Source organism: Trachypithecus francoisi, unplaced genomic scaffold, assembly GCF_009764315.1.
Source record: "Trachypithecus francoisi isolate TF-2019V2 unplaced genomic scaffold, Tfra_2.0 Lachesis_group8, whole genome shotgun sequence".
Taxonomy (NCBI): domain Eukaryota; kingdom Metazoa; phylum Chordata; class Mammalia; order Primates; family Cercopithecidae; genus Trachypithecus; species Trachypithecus francoisi.
Window position 1 is genome coordinate 85595183 of NW_022681473.1, and position 18179 is coordinate 85613361.

Sequence of the window (18179 nt, forward strand, 5' to 3'; positions counted from 1 at the left end):
TAAGATTGCTATCCACTATTAGAATATATATATATCTATTTGGAATATAATATATTACATTATATTAAGTATATATAATACAATATATATATTTGGAATATATATGTTCCAGATCAGCTGTCCTAGCTTGCTCTGGCATGCCTGGACAGAACTAGAGAAGCCCCAGCCCATAGTGCATGCCTATGCATTTGGAGATGCTTCTTTAACTATCCCTGGGCAACTTCCTTTTCTTTCTTTATTCTGTTCCCCTTACCCAATTAAAAAAGGTTTAAACTAATAGCCAATCAGGTAAAATGTAAAATGTGAGATACTATTCCAGCCAATGGAAACTGGACACAGAATAGGGTAGACGCATCACATTATAAATAACTTTGTTTCCTCTCTTTGGTGTGCTCTCGTGGCTGGACAGGTGCTGAGTAGCACCCTTTCTGCAGAAAGTAAAGCTTGCCTTGCTGACAGATCATTTGTCCCCACGTTAATTCTTTTTTCTTTCTTTTTTTTTTTTTTTTTGCGACACCAAAAACTTCACTCCCAACAATATGTACCCTGTTCTTAGGGTTTCTGTGTCTTAGAAATAGACCTTGCTCTTTACCATCCTTCTAGCTCTGAAAGAACTGCTTCCATTTTGTCCCTGCCTCAGAGTAACTCAAAACAATATACCAGACAAGATAAGGCACAAGTAATTTGAGTAAAATACACATCAGGTGGTCTTTGTGTATTTCTCTGGATCCTCCTGGGTCCCAATCTTATCTTCTGCTATTTTTCCCACCTCTCTGCCTGGCTCCTACTAACATTTCTTTGAGGTAGAGAATTCAGATTTTCAGTTCTGTTAATGGCATAATTATATGACCCTCAGATACCTTGGATTTCTCAGAATGGACAGAAAGGTCCTCTTTTAGCAACATAATGTCACAAGGATAACTTTGGTGGGCTCAGAATCTATCACTGAACCTCTCCCTGTATCAGGTGGAGTATGCTGGTTAGACTGGGTCATGTGTCTGGTCCTGGGGTGCAGGACAGAGAAAGCAAAAATCATTTTCACCACTAGCTCAGGGACAGTGCCTCTTGTACCCAGCCCCCCACATCCTAACTGTTTAGCCATCTGCAGCACCCAGGTGTAAAATGACCACACCTAGCCTCAGTTACATTATACACCTGTGGATTTCCTTCCCAAAACTTTTTTCCCCCACCTGGGGGGATGCCTGTGAAACCTGCTCAGTTACTTTGATGCGTGTGCAAACTGGACATGAAAGAGACTTTACACTCCATGGGCAACCCTGACCGGAGACAGGAGTCAGTGAATAAATCCCTTCTTTTCCTTGGTGGACAATTTCAAGGCACATTTTACACAGCTCCTCACAGGGTTCTTAGTAGGATGGAAGCTTTTTCTCCTCCCTGTTTTACTCTTCTCAGGCTTTTACTCTTGTTCTGTGAGATTACTTCTTAGAACAAGTCACCTGTATGTTGAACCTTGTTTGGGACCCAGCTTTTGGAGTGATGTGGACTGAACATGACTATTACGGGATGAGACACAAATAGTGTGTCTATTGCAGTCATGGTTAGCATGGTGGCTAAATTGAACTGAAGCTATACTCATATCAGCTTTGGAGTGTTTGGAGTTTGCTATATGTTTTGACTCATTTGGTCATCACAAGTCAATGAGATAGGTGCTATTGGACCTATGTGGTACAAAAAGGAAAAATAACTTTCCCAAGGCCATGGAGGTGTAAAGCAGAGGAGGTAAGATTGGAACCCAGGTAGTGGGCTCCAGAGGCTATAGTTTTCATCACCACTCTATCCTGCTCCTTAGTTCTCAGATGTGTCATATGATCTAACTCCTCTTTGATATGTTTGCTTAGGAATATTTGAAGACATCTTTTAGGTTTTTCATGACTTCTCTAGGTTAAACTAGGTATATGTCCCTACAGATATTTATTAAGTACTATGTGCTGAGCAATGACAGGCACTGAGGACACAGTGATGAAGAAAACAGACCTTTTGGCCGTGAAATGCTTACAGACCAGTAAGGGCAGGGACAGGTGGGAGGGAAACAAGGAAACAAGGGATGCCACAGGTGTGTGACAGCATTAACGGTCTACACAGGCTTAGTACAAACACCTGGAAATGCAACAACCCCAGACACTGGAGGTAAGAAGGTGACTGGCCCTGGTGACTGAGCACTGGGCATGAATGAAGTAGAGGGGTCAAGGGTGTCACTACGTATGGGGCCTGGACACCTGAGTGTTGGTTGTGCCTTCACTGAGAGAGAGAGCACTGCAGAATGAAGACTGGGGAGAAGACTTTGGTTTTGAAATAAAACAAAGCTGCTATGGAACTTGATATCTCCTCAATTCTCTTCATCTTATAGTGAGTTCGTTTTTAATGCACAAGTTTAGAGAAACTGCAAGTCTAGAATCTTCTATTTTTTTCCCATAATAATTGTAAATCCTGTCATTCCACCTATGGCGACCCTAATTCTATCAACCAATGTATGTACTATTCTACTAAGCCCAGTGTTTTTGTCAGCTTCCCTTTTAAAGAACATTGTACCATTCCTCCGGTTATTTGTTATGCTGTTTTCAAGCAACCAAGGTGGTTTGTTTCGTTTTGTTTTTTGTTTGGGGGTTTTTGTTTGTTTCTGCTTTTGTCAATCTCATCATACTTAAAATTTTCCTACTGAGCTGGCCATCAAGCAATGTTTTTTTTTTTTTTCATAATTTTTTCATTTCTTTTTTGCTTAAATCTAGGAGTATTTTATATAATACACTCTATAAATATATAATTCATACATTTAATATATATTTAGAAAATATACTTTTTAAAATGTATAAAATTTCATGAAGTTGGGTTCATTATTTTATCTTGTCAAGGTCATTTTGATCTGGATGATGTTCCTATATATTTCAGATTTTCTTCCCATTTTGTTCCACTGATACAAGCTATAGTTTTAATAATTACGAGAGTAGGAAAGGTTTCAAAAATTTACAGACATATGCTATCTTAACTTTAAAAAGTAGTACAAGGATCTCAGGAGAGGTAGGCCAATGAGATTGCTATTAATTTCTGGCAAAATTCAAAAATGAATTATTAAATAGATGTTTTGATAGCCTAAGCAAAGAAAGTGCTGATTGCTTGAAAACAGCATAAGCCCACTAAGAAAAAACATGCCAAACTAATCTAATTTTTTTCCTTCCTGGTACTGCTAGAGACTAAGAGAGGAGAGGACTGCTGTAGACATATGCTATGTGAATTTCAGCAGGGAATTTAGCAGATTCATTTCTTGCAGATGAGATAGAGAAGAATGGACAAAATTATACCAGAGAAAGGCATCTCAACTAAGGGTATATTATTTAGTTGAAAGAGTATGAACCAGGGCTTCTTGTCAAAATGGTGTTGTGAGTTCCTTGCCTGTTCAAATACAGCAAATAAAATATGGCATGAAAGTTAAAAAGACACAGCCTTGCTCAACAACAAAGTAACTTTTCTGTCCACCAAAGAAAGAATAGAAGCATACAATGCCAAGTGGAATACAAAGCCCCTAGTTCCAAATAGAGGCAGAGAAAGCTGGACATTTGAGTCCTACAGGGAAAAGGAACCCCAAACCATCCATGAATGCATACGTGGGGCGGGGGTGAGGGGTGGAATATTTAATCAGTGTTTGCAAAGGTTGGATTTACAGGTTTTTTTTACAAGAAAGAAGAGAGATGCTTGGAGCTAAATAATCCTGTAGCAAATAACTTGCTGGAGGTGTGTAGAAGCTCTCTGCTCTAAATAGGGTTTTCCTTCATCCTGTCTACATCATGTTTCTGTCATTTGCCTCACATCTACAGCCTTTGGACTTCTCATCTCTGCCAAAGGTAATAGTAAAAACGAATGAATAACATTAGTTTAGAATTCAAAGCAGAAGTCAGCTGCTCAGGGCTCTGCACTTAGGTCACACCTGTTCTCCTTGGCAGGAACGTGGGCCAGATGCTCCTTGAAGAAAGACTGCAATGGTGAATGTCAACCACTACTTCTCATACTGAAGCTTAGGAAGAAACGGTGAGGTTTTTCTCCCACTTGCCTGTTTCAATGCCTATTGCCTTTTACGTTGCAGCTCTTCTGGGGAACTCCTATCAGTGCATGTAATACTTTCCGAGGTGATTTCTATTCAGTTACATGGTGTCTGAACCTTGTCATATGTGAGAAAATATGAATTTGTTTTAGAATTTATTCTTTTTTAACAACCACATGCTCCAGTGGGTTAACCGTGAAGGGATGAGTATTGCATCTACCCTTCAACACAAAGTTCAGCAGAAACCTGTCTGGATTCTGTGGTAAACAAAATTGTGTGGCAAGCTGGGAATTCTGTAAAAACATGACATTCATAGAAAACCCTGAATACGCATACCTAGTCCACAGACAACTCCAATAAATTATTCAAATAAATACCAACCAGTGCTGCTGTGATCATTTGATTAAAATCCTGCTTTGAATGCTCACATATATGTTTCCTATTAGTGTGTAATTTCCAGTTGCTGCAGTGAAAGGTAGCAGTCTGCTGAATGCCAGGGTGTGGGAAAGAATAAACAGTTCTGTTGTTTTGCAGTGGGAACTGGCCAGGGAAAGCTGATACCCTGCGAAACACACCCAGCTCCTGCTTTTCTAGGCTAGAAAAAATGACCTCTGGCCTCTCTTTGCAAACTTTAGTTACCGAGTTGGGAGGAAGGGATTCATGACCACCAAGAAAGGTAAGTTACTCACATATGTATAGATATAATACTCTTATTGTGCTCTTTTTTCTCCAATCTTCAACAAATCATCTAAACTATAATAAGATTTCTGTGCAGCCTGATGGAGTAGACACCTCTGGAATAAATTTTCCTTCCCCATTTCTCCAACATCTTTCTTATGACATTTCTTTTTCCACAATTTATTGGTCCTTGTCTGAACACCTGACCCCAACTAGCCAATGAGTCTTTTCCCCATAGTTTTGGACTTAGGAAGGTAGAAAAGTCTGCCAGTACTCCTGAGAGGTAGACACTGAGAGACATAAAACTCGGAAATATCATGACCACCACACCCCATGTTTTCAGTGATGTCAACAAAACAGAATGAAATCCCTGTGAGAAGCCCAGGCAAGAGTGAGAGAGAAAGCGAGAGAGAGATCTGACATCATATATCTGTGGTTCTAGTTATTCTCTTGTCTAGTGACTACTGACATCCTTGTTCTTCCCATAATTTGGTTGTTAAATAACCTCTTGATTTAATGAACAAAATTAATTCCCTTTAAATATTAATTCAAGTTTTAGTACTGTCATTGCAGCCAAAAAAGCCAACTAATACAACATTAAAATTCTTCCAGTAGGAAAATGTATTTTATCTATGATTAGATTTTCCTTTGATGCAACATTTGGACCCATCAGAATGGGCAGATTTGACAATACCACACATAGATGACAGTGCCCTTCTCAACCTTGAAAAGATTCTATCCTATAAATGCTTCAAGCAGGACACTTTCCCTGGAGGAGATTATATCAAGTTACACCTATATGCCTCAACTCATCTACTCTTCCTTTCTCTAAATGGTCACACATCACCTAACCTAAGAAAAAATCTATCTTGGCATCATTTGCTCAAAGCTGAAGAAGCAGGCAGCTGAATTAACTAGAATTTTCATCCTAAATGTCAGTCAAAAAACAAAATGACTTGGTAATACCTTCCAAAACAGTAATTCAGAGCCAGAGGGCTTAGGGAAAGGGAATCTCCAGGAAAGCTGTATTGGAATCTCTGGACAGGGGTGGGTGGGATAAGAGGTGCACACTTAAGAAATACTCATTTGCACTTATTTGACCCTTCCCAATGTTTATGTTACCCCCTTCTCAAAAAGGAAACCTAATTCTGTCTATAGTTTATAATTTTCTACTACCAGTCTATTTATTCCTAAAGACAAAAATCATAGCTAGAAATGGTCTTCAATGAGAAATGTATGCTAAAGCCACCCAGAGTACAAGGGTGCTTCCCAAGGCCAGCTAAACAATGGTTTGTCAATTAAGTGGCATGATCAATTATATGTTTAAAACTCATTATCACTAATAATAAAGAATTGAAATTTATAAATTGTTTTATAAAATATAGTGGACACAAAGACATCTCACAGCACTTTTACTCATCTTCACTCTTCTGTGATCTCTTTGAAGGGAAGAAAAATGTAAAGGTATTACATTTCATTAAAACACAAGAAATTGGATATAACCCTAGGTAAGTCTAAGACATAACTCTAGGAAAAGTTTCATATGTGAATATCATTAATCACATCTGTTAGGGAAAAAAAGAAGGTAAGAAATTCTGAGCAAAGGGTGTGCTAGAAGAGGCCTGGACCGTGAAATGATTATGCACAAAGCTAATATCACATTTGTAATGGTGAAAATTTGAAATCAATCTAAATATCGAACAACAGAGGATTACTTAAATACATCATATGATGTACATGCAAGTTTAAACATTGATTAAAATCTGTGTTCTCAAACACTAATGACATGGGAAAATGCTTATGATATACTTTGAGTAAAAATGGTGTACTTTTATGATCTCTATTATAGAAAGGAAGATAAGAAAGCAAATTAGAAATATGTCAAGATGTTAACAATGTCAGGATAGTGGGATTGTGGGAGATTTTAATTTTGATCTCCTAACATTTCTGTATACTCCACATTTACTCTGTTGAGCATATACTATTTCTGTAAATGGGGGTTGGTAAAAATTTGAATCAAGGACCATAAGGTTAAAATTAACCAAGAGAGTGTATTGTTTCCCCACAACCTGTCCACACCAAGTCGAATGTGTCTGAGTAGCCGAGATGTTGGAGGAGGTAAATTGGAAGAGTGAAATAGCTCCACATCTTAACTGGAAATTAAGATTTTAACTTTTCACATTTTACTCTTTCTCTCATTTAGAGCAGGATCACTTAAAAACAGGTACTCTGTTTCTTAGACCAAAACCAAAATGATTTTGCCTGCTGACATTTACCCTTCTGATATCATTTTTTTCTGCCTTTTGGTTCTACTCTGATTCTACTTTCTCCAAAACTCAAAACAGCCACTTGATATATTTTCTAGTTAATACCCTTTACTAAAATGGAGATAATTAAAAATGACAAAGGAGGGTCCTACACAGTAGTAAGGCTTAATGTGATACTGAGGTGACTTCTGGTGCCCCTTTCTCCAATTTCCTGCCCCTTTCTATTCTTTTCTGCACTCACAGGCTCTGTCCCCTCCACTTAACAATGATAAACTCATTCACACTAAAGGGTAGGACTCTGTGCAGATATTTGATCCCACTGCAATGCCTCCTTTTCTCACTCAATATCCTCCTGATTCTCAAGTTTCTAAACACAGCCTATTTTGCACTTCTGCTATCTGATGCTCTACTGGGATTTAGAAAAAATTTTAAACCTACAATTTAAAAAATGGACTTGATTCCTGGCTCCACTAACTAAAAATTAGATGACCTAGAAAAATTTCTTCGTCTCTTGGTATTTCACTATCAAAAATGATAGTAATGTCACCCAGATCGTGGATTATATTAAATAATTTATTAAATATTTTAGCACAGCACCTGGAGGATGTTCAATATATATTAATTGAATCTAAGTCTGATTTCTGCAAAGCAATTTATGAGAGGCAACAACACAGAATATAGAGAATGTACGAGCCAGAAATTTCTGGGTTCAAATCCCTAGTCTATCACTTATTTATTATGTGAACCTGGATAAGTTTCTTAGCCTCTCAACATATTTGACTTTCAATCTGTAAACTGAGAACAATGGCATCTACCTTGTAAGTCCATTGTGAAGATTAAGTGTATTTGGAAGCAAATGCGTGATGAATGCCCATTACATAGCATGCATTTAATAATAATAGCAACATTGTTACTATTATTATTCATTATTGAAGGACCAGAAGGAAAACTATAGTTGAAGACTCTCTAAATAAAAAGAAAGAAAGAAAAAACAACACAAAATAAAAAAGATTTTCAAATTTCCTTTACTCCTAAAATTCACCCCAAAAAAGAATTCTTTGCTAACATGAGTGAACATGAAGCTATTTTCTTTCCCTCATCCCCCCCCGAGATGGTAGCAGAAATGGAACTGGTGAACAGACCCAATTCAAACAATGATAGCTACAGGAATAACATTGGGAGAGACACAAGATTTGTTTTGGCAAATAGAAGAGATTTCTGATTGTTTTGGTTTTCTTCGCTTGGAGCCAGTCAGCATCTGGCTTTGAGAACCATGGGTATGGTCACCATATGTCCCACATTTTTCTAGAGCAGTCACAATTTAAAATATTATGTCATGTTGCCCCCTTAAGAACAGTTGTATTTGTGAGACCATGGATCTTTATTTGCAGTTTAGAAAATGTGGTCATTGTTGCTACAGAAGTTTATATTTGACCAGGTAAAAGAAGAGATCACAGGAAAATGGGGGCAGGTCATGAACTACAGAAAAATAAACTGGGATTTTTTGTCCCTCTATATTATCACTCTCCTTACACTTAATACCAAGTGCTCGTTGGCACTTTTCCTCTAAAAAGCAACTTAATAGGTTTCCAGGGTCATTGTGACCAATCCCATGTCTTTGAACCAAGTCAGGCAATTTTTAGGAGATTTCGGCTCCATCTAGTTTGATAATTCACTATTGAGCGAGCAGAGCAGGGAAGGATATGTCAGTAATAGCAACAACTAGCATTCATTAGTTTATTGAGAGACTATATGTGCCGGTACATGACTGAGTGTTCTACATGCATTAGCTCGTCTAGTGCTTGCAAGAATCCCGTAAGAAGACACCATTATTCTCTCCTTATATGAAAACAGACTAAGAGAGATTAAGAAATGTGCTGACAGTCACATGCCTGGTAAGTGACAGAGCTGGGATCCAAGCCTGGTTGATCCCAGGATTTCTTAGTAGGTAGACTCATCATACATTTAAACACAGTATTTTTCAGACAGGAAGGTTGAGGGTCAGGCCTAAAATTTCTGGGGTGACCATGCAGTTGTGGAAGCATCAGACAGGCTACTGCTCACAGAAGAGTGACTCTTCCTAGGAGTTGTTTTTCAAACTGGAAAAATCTTGGAACCAGAAATCCATTATGTGAAAGTAAGTGTGTCTGGATGGGATTATGAGAGATGTGCAAACCCGGGGGTGTTTGGGGTTTGGCTACACATTATGTTCTATTTTTCAAAGGTTCTGGGAGAGGCAAAACTCAAAACATGTTTCTGCACAGTAATTATCCACTTTGGTTTCAGATCCATGTGTATTTCTAGAGGAACTAACAACCCTGGACCTGTTTCTTATTTTAGTGGGTGCCCCTCACATAAATATTCACAGACAGAGCAGACCTACAGGAACTGTGGAAGTCAGGGGAACCAAACTCAGCCTAGCAAGAACAGAAAAACAAAGCTAAACATGTTTAAGAATCTCCATTTACTACAGCCTTGGCTATGCAGCTAATTAGAGCAAGTCATTGGGTGGAGAAGGAAAAAAACCCAGCATATTGCGTGCTTACTATGAAAGCCACTGTTCTTGATACCATCCTCACCCTCAGGGAATTTTCACTAGGAGGATGATAAAGACCAGTGAATATGTAATTTCACTACAGTGTGGTTAAAAAGACAGGGTTCCGTAGAAGCACAGAGACAGGGCATTTAAAGCCAGTCTTGACGGTGTTCCAGTCACATACTGCTGTGTAACAAACTACCGCCAGAATTCAGTGACTTGAAACAACAGTCATTTATTTGTATCTATTGGTTCATGGGTCAAGAATTTTGGCAGGGGTCAGCTAGGTAATTCTTTTCTTTCACATGGTGTTAATAAAGATCACTGGGCAATATGCAGCTAGGGGACAGATTCATCTGTAAGATCCCAGATGGCTTCAGTAACTTGTCTGTTTCCTTGCTGGGGAAAAATGAATTCTATTAGTCACAAGTCTTCCCAGGTTTAAGAAGAGGGGACTTAGACCCCACCTCTCAGTAGAAGGTGTGTTAAAGAATTTGTAGCTATGTTTTTGAACTGACACAGTCATCTCTACTATCATAAAATTTTTTAATGTCTCATACATGTAAATACATTCACCTCCAACCTCCTTCAGAAGACCATCAGATTCAGGTCTGAGGATCAGAATCTCATCATCCAAATTAGATCCAGAAGCAAATAAGTCTCCAAAGGTCCAGTTCCTTTGATATGGATCTTCTCAGTCCGAATACCTATAAACTAAAGGTACACTTTTTCTATCATTCTCACAAACACCACAAATACCCAAGATATTAAAAAGAGGCAAGGCATGATACAAGGCATATGTCAGCCCCTGCTTCATGGCAATTTTGAAATTCAATCAGGAACATGTCTGTTCCTTAACTAAGACTTACTCATGCTCTCTGACTCACTGGTTCATTCTCTGGGCTCTTGGGTCCACCCTCTGAGTTATTCTAGCCTATGTTTTCAGCTGAGTAATTTTCTCAGTGTGTTTCTTGATCATGGAAGAGTAGAGATTCACATCTTTGCCTTTTTTGTACTGTTTTTGAATCTTTCAGTCTACAGTTTTAATTCCTTCAAAAAACTGGTGGGTTTCTGTCAGTCAGTTTGCCTTCCATAACAAAATATCTGAGACTTTGTAATTGGTAAACAATAAACATTTATTTCTTACAATTCTAGAGGTTGGAAAGTATAAGATCAAGTTGTAGCAGGTTTGATGTCTGGTGAGGGCGACACTCTCCACTTCAAGATGGCGTCTTGTCGCTGCATCCTCACATGGTGAGGGACAGAAGGACAAAAAGAGATGAATGCTGTGCCCTCACTTGGTGGGAGAACAGAAGAGAGCTAACCTGCTCCCTTAAGCTCTTCTATAAGTGTTTTAATCCCATCCATGAAGGCTTCACCCTCATGATTTAATCACCTCCTAAAAGCCCTGCCTCTTAATACTATCACATCAGCCATTAAGTTTCAACATATGAATTTAGGGGAACACAGTCAAGCCATAGTAGTTTCTTATGTATCCATTTATAACATTTATTTAATTAAACAAACAGCCACAGTCACAAATATCTTAATTCATAAGTGCTTCTCAACTTTGGGTTTCTTATCGGGCTACTGTGAGACAATGCCCTTAAGAGTCTCAGAAACACAGCTGGGTGTGGTGGCTCATGCTTGTAATTCCAGCACTTTGGGAGATCAAGACAGGTGGATCACTTGAGATCAGGAGTTTGAGACAAGCCTGGGCAACTTGGCAAAACCCTGTCTCTACTAAAAATACAAAAATTTGCTGGACATGGTGGCAGGCACCTGTAATCCCAGCTACTAGGGAGGCTGAGGCAGAAGAATCACTTGAACCCAGGAGGCGGAGGTTTCAGGGAGCCAAGATGGCACCACTGCACTCCAGCCTGGGTGACAGAGCAAGAATCCATCTCAAAAAAAGGGTCTTAGAAACACAATAGTTTAATGAAGAGGGCCCATGAGACACATCCTTAAGACTCTTAGAGACCTTTTTGTTTAACTAAGAGGATCTATAAGGCATGAGACAAGGTCATCTGGTGGTGCTCATTTGGGTGACCTTTAGGATTCAGATGGCTTCACTTTCTTGTTGTTGCATTGGTGGAGATTGCTGGAACACTAGGCTTAGTTGGGACTATTGTCCCAAGTGCCTACATATGAGCTCTCCATCATGGAAGCTTCAGAGTGGCCAAATTTCTTTTTTTTTTTTTCTTTTCTCTCTCTCTTTTTTTAGTTCTTATAAGAAAATATGAAGAACATTTTTTAAATTTTTTTATTTGTTTATTTCATTAGGTTTTTGGGAACAAGTGGTATTTGGTTACATGATTAAGTTCTTTAGTGGTGATTTCTGAGATTTAGGTGCACCCATCACCCAAACAGTGTACACTGTACCCAGTGTGTAGTCTTTTATCCCTCGCAACTCCCCACCCTTTCCCCTGAGTTCCCAAAGTCCAATGTATCATTCTTATGCCTTTGTATCCTCATAGCTTAGCTCCCACATATGAGTGAGAACATACAATGTTTGGTTTTCCATTCCTGAGTTATTTCACCTAGAATAATAGTCTCCAGTTTATTCCAGGTTGCTGTGGAAAAAGTGACCAGATTTCTTGCATGGAAGCTTAGAGTTTCCATAGAAGGCATTCCAGGAAACATAGCAGAAGATGCACAGTCTTTCATAATCTAATCTCACAAGTCACATGGTGTCACTTCTACTGTTACTCTCAATGGCAGGAGTGTCAAAGAATATGAAGACATACTTAAAACTACCAGAGCAGTCTATAGGGAGAGGCTTCCAGAGAAAGGGATCTGTAAACAGAGACTTGAAAAGAACAGGAATTGGGTGAAGGAATAGGGTGGATGGGGAAGGATGTTCAATGCAAAGATGAAGGCAGAAGTAAAGCATAGACCATGAAAGATTGAAAAGGCCTTGTGGAGTTGTAGTATATGAGACCGTAGTGGAGGTATAAGCAGCAGCCATATGGAAAAGAGTTACCAGATTTGCTCTCAGATATGGACAAGAGGGGACTTTACTCTGGGCTGCACACTTTAAAGAGCCCTCCTAGATACTCATTCATCTCATTCATCCATGGCTCTCTCCCTGATGAGGAGTCCTATACTAGAGTCAAGAAGACTTGGCCACCTAGAAATGATGCCCCTTTCTAGACTAGGACCCTGAAATCCCCTTGCCCAGTGACTGCACAAACCTGGGATGTCACCAAGAGGTAGCTATTTTGGAGGATAGCAGATAAATGTTGGACATGACAGCTGGGGTGTCCTCGTGCTGGTGTACAAGGCCCTCTGCAATGTTAGGTAAAGAGATAGGAGATAAGGCAAGAGCTCCAGGTCTCCCAGTACCACAGTGTTCTGGCCTGGAAGTCTGAGGAGCTCAAGAATTCTAAATTTGAACCAGGCCTTCTAAGCTCTTATACATTTATATTTGTCAAGGCATTCAGGTAGAGCATATTTTAAGAACAGTTTGATAGGTTGATTTATAACCTTACATATGGCATTTGGGCTCTATTTGTACTATTATCCTGGGACCTTCGAGAGGCCTGAAGATTGTTTACACCAAACTAAGTAGTTTATATTATATCTTGAGGGCAACGTGGAATATTAAAAGATTTCAGTCAAACAAGTGTTATTGGTTTACTGATATTTCACAAGAACCCAGAAGGGAACTCTTCATATTGCAGATACACAGTAAATATTTTTGAGTGAATGAATTATCATTTGAATTTTAGAAAGATCACTCTGGTGCAGTGTGGGGAATGTTTTGGAGAAAAACAGGATTGGAATTGAAGAGACTAGTTAGAAGGCTCTAGAAGTAACTCAAAGTAAGAGGTGTTGATGTCCCTAACCCAGTTGTGGATATTAGGATGAATAGAATTGGAAAAAACACACACATCTACAGTTGTGTTTGTCACACTATGTTATAATATTTTTCCTATGGGCCCATCTCTCCTAACAGGTAGGACATCCTTGAGAATAAGCCATTACTTTCTCACCACATTATTCTCAATGCCTAAAATTGGCATATGGTAGCCATTTGAAAAAGACTTATTGAATTAACTGATTAATGCATGAAAGGATTATAATTTGTAATTCTCACAAAGACCTTATGAGATTTCTTTATTTGGTCAAGAAAACTAAGTCTTGGAGAGATTAAATAATTTGGAATAAAATCCGAGCATCAACATGGTCCACAAAACCCAACATGATCTGGGCTGTCCAACATCATCTATGCAACATTCACTCTCATTCACTCCATTCCAGCCACACTTACTCTATTTTTCCTTATCCAATGGCCATCTCACGTTTTTGGCACTTGTTTTATTTCCTCTGCTCTTTCCTTCAGCAATTTGCTTTCCCTGACTGTTTTCACATCTTGGCTCAAATGTCACCTTTCCAGAAAGGTCTTCCCAGGCTACTCAGCACAAGACGGATCCTTCTAAACAAGAGTCAGAGTGAATCACAGACCATCCTATTACCTTATTTTACTTTCTTCATAGCTACTACACTATATCAAATGACCTTGCTTATGATGTATGATGTATTTATTGTTAGCCTTTCTTTCCCACAAGAAAATAGGCTCTTTGAGGGCAGGACTTTGCCCATCTCTTTAGGAACTGAAACACCACCTGACACATAATAGACAATCAGTAGGTGTTTAGCATCCATTAATGACTGGATGAATAAATGAATGAATGAATGAGTGATCTTGAGAACTTCAAAAGGTGTGGAGGCAAGATCTGAACACAGCATCATCTGACTACAGAGTCCTTGCTTCTGCCCATGCATCTCATGCAGCTTCATGAAATCCCATAATTGCAGGACCATCAGTCTTATTCACCACTATATTTCCAGCTCTAGTGTGTGGCATATGATAGGTGCTTAATAATATTTTGTGGATGAATTAAATATGAATTAACATGACTATCTTAAAGAACCTGCCTCATTACTTTATAGTCACATGGTAAATAGGATTACTATTACCTTGACCAGGACACCAGAACATAATAGGGTTTTATGACGGTTGATGAAATACACAAGACTATGATTCTAACTGTCCCAACACTATCAAGCCACATTATTGGGAGACACATTAGAAACTCTTATAATTGTCCAGGTAAGAGATGATGAGAATCTGAACTAGGACTGTAGCACAGGGGATGACAAGAAGGAGCTACGGATTCAAGAAAGTGTTAGGAGTAAAACAGGCTGGGCTAGCGGATTTACTGAGTGTGGCGTGTGGGGAAAAAAAGTAGCCCTCAAGTTTCATACTGAGTGTGCAAGCCGGATTACAATGAGTTGATGGGTAGCTACATTCTGGAACATGGAATGAGTAAGATGGGGTGGAAATCAGAGTATAATTTGGGGATTCAAGGAAGTGTCAACATTGAATGGGAGATAGTAGAGCATATTTGTAAATTTCTTAGAATCAGATGGGAGTTAGAGCAAGAAGATACAAGAAAGAGAGATGGAGCAAGGCCCACAGATGCTTTGAAACTGTTTAATAGCCCCTGTGTGTATCTAAATGCATGTATGGTGTTTATCCAGGAGAAATGGTTTTTAAAATAAGGTTGCTCATTTCTTGCCTTTCCTAGGCTGCAAAGAGCACATAATTAACAGGTGATATAGAATTTGAAGTTTAAAGACCAAGTCTACTCTAGGAGTTACTGTTCCAAATGTTTTTCTCAAGGAGATAAATTTCCGAATTAGAAATAATGTAGGTTGGGCTCGGTGGCTCACGCCTGTAATTCCAACACCTTGGGAGGCCAAGATGGAAGAATTTCCTGAGGCCAGGAGTTTAAGACCAGACTGGGCCACAGTGAGACCCCATCTCTACACAAATAAAAATAAAAATAAATATTTACTGGGTATGATGGTGCGCACACCTGTAGTCCTAGCTACCAGAAAGGCTGAGACAGGAAGATTGCTTGAGCCCAGGAGTTCAAGGCTGCAGTAAGCTAGGCGCAACTGCACACCTGTCTGGGTGACAGAGCAGGACTCTGTCTTCAAAAGAAAAAAATGGAAAAGAATAATGCCATATTAAAGAGAAAGTATGATTCTTTGAAAAACTTTTATTTCATTTTAAGAAGTTCTTGGCAATATTAAAGTATCTGATCTATCTTAATCGTACTATGAACATTAATCACCACATACCTTCTTCTTGCATGTGTGTGTGTGTACAATCTCGAGAATCATAACAACATTTTGGCCAAAGACTGACTGCATAAATGATGGTGGCCCCATAAGATGATAATGGAGTTGCAACATTCCTAGCACCTAAGGACACTGTACCTTTAGTAAGATCATAGCAGAAGGCATTACTCATGTGTTTGTGGTGATGCTCATGTAAACAAACTTACTGTGTTGCTAGTCATATAAAAGCAGAACACATACAGTTATGTATAGCATAGAACACTTGATAAGGGTAATAAACTATGTTACTGGTTTATGTATTTGCTATACAGTAATTTTAATTATTATTTTAGAGTACACTACTTCTACTTACAAAAAATTAAAAAAGTTAACTGTGAAATGGGTGTTATCACGTTATTGTTATCATGGGAGATGACAGCTTCATGCATGTCAGCCCCCCTAGAGACCACCCAATGGAACAAGATGTGGAGGTGGAAGACAGTGATGTCATTTTTAATCCTGATCCTCTGTGGGCCTACGCTCATGTGTGTGTTTGTATCTTAGTTTTTAACAAAATCTTTTAAAAGTTAAAAAAAAAATAGAAAAAAAAGCTTATAGAAAAAGGATATAAAAAGAAAATATTTTTGTACAACTACATAATATATATGCTTTAAGTGTTATTACCAAAGGGTCAGATTTTAAAAAAAAATTTAAGTTTATAAAGCAAAAAAGTCACAGTAATCTAAGGTTAATTTATTATTTAAAAATAAATTTTAAAATATGATACATATACATCATGGAATACAATGCAGTCATAAAAAATAACAGGATCAAGTCCTTTGCAGGAACATGGATGGAGTTGGAGGCCATTATCCTTAGCAAACTAATGCAGGAAGAGTAAGCCACATACCACATGTCCTCACTTATAAGTGAGAGTTAAATGATGAGAGCATACAGACACAGAGAGGGGAACAATAGACACTGGGGCCTACCTGAGGGTGGAGGATGGGAGGAGGAAGAGGAGCAGAGAAAATAAAATAATTATTGGGTACTAGGCTTAGTACCTGGGTGACTAAATAATCTGTAAAAACAAAACAAAACAAAACCATGACACGAGTTTACCTGTAAAACAAATCTGCATGTGTAGCCCTGAACCTAAAATAAAAGTTAAAAGAGAAAATTTAAAAATAAATTTAGTATAGCCTAACTGGACAGTGTTTATAAAATCTGCAGTAGTGTACAGTAATGTCCTAGATCTTCATATTCACTCACTACTTGTTCACTGACTCACCCAGGACAACTTCCAGTCCTGCAAACTCCATTCATGATAAGTACCCTATATAAGTATATCGTTTTTGAATATTCTATACTATACTGTTATTGAAACTTTTCTATATGTTTAGATACACAAATACTTACTATTGTGTTACAATTGCCTGTAGGACTCAGCACAGTAACATACTGTACAGGTTTGTAGCCTAGGAACAATAGGTTATACTATGTAGCCTAGCTGTGTAGTAGGCTGTACTATCTAGGTTTGTGTAAGCACCCTCTATGATGTTCACACAATGATGAAATCACCTAACAATGCATTTCTCAGAACGTGTCCCTGTTGTTAAGGAACACATGACTATAGAAAGATGATAGATAGATAGATAGATAGATAGATAGATAGATAGATGATAGATAGAAAATAGATAAATGAATGAACCTATCTGAAATAAAAGGACTGTAAATTAGTGTAGTTTATTAATTGGTTTACTCCTCTAGACACAGAACAGGGTAGGCAGGCACAGAAGCAGAGCCCCTCCAAGCCCACCAGCGGTCTTTCCTGGGCACGTGGCTAAGGCAGCTTGGAGCCACATCACATGCCTTTCTCCTGAACTTTCACAGGAGATTAGCTTTTGCTTCTTGGATAACTGAATAAGTGGAAAGAAAAGATGTTTGTAACTAATACCAAAGAAAAGTCTGTTTGTTCTCAAGACACTGAGTGTGTTGTTCAACCCAGTGAGTTCATCTATGCATTTTCTTGGACCCTGCAAGGGTCATAACGGCAGCAGGGTGACAAGTCACTTGGTTCAAGTCATACCCATTCAGGCTGCCCCCAGGGCAGTACTAACTTAGGCAGTTGCTTTTTTCCTTCTCTGGGTTTAAAAAAAAAGACTCAGAAGAAGGTATATATGCATCTTGCTTCTTTGCTCACTTGTTCTCTCTCTCTCTCTCTCTCTCTCTCTCTCTCTCTCTCTCTGTCCCTCCTGCCACTGCCTTTGGGACAGGGATGGCCTCAGCCTTCCTCATTCTCAATACTATCTTTTCTTTCTTATTTTGACGTTGGGGCCCAGGGGCAGTGCTGCTGGTAGAGATGAGTCCAGCTTGAAAACAGACAGTCCTCCAGCCCCACCCTCCTGGAACTCAGCTCTCCCAATACTATGGGAAAATGGGGAGAGAAATAAGAGTCTCAAGGAGCCACATCTAATCTAGGTACTCAGGAGTCAGGAATTCTAATCCTTGA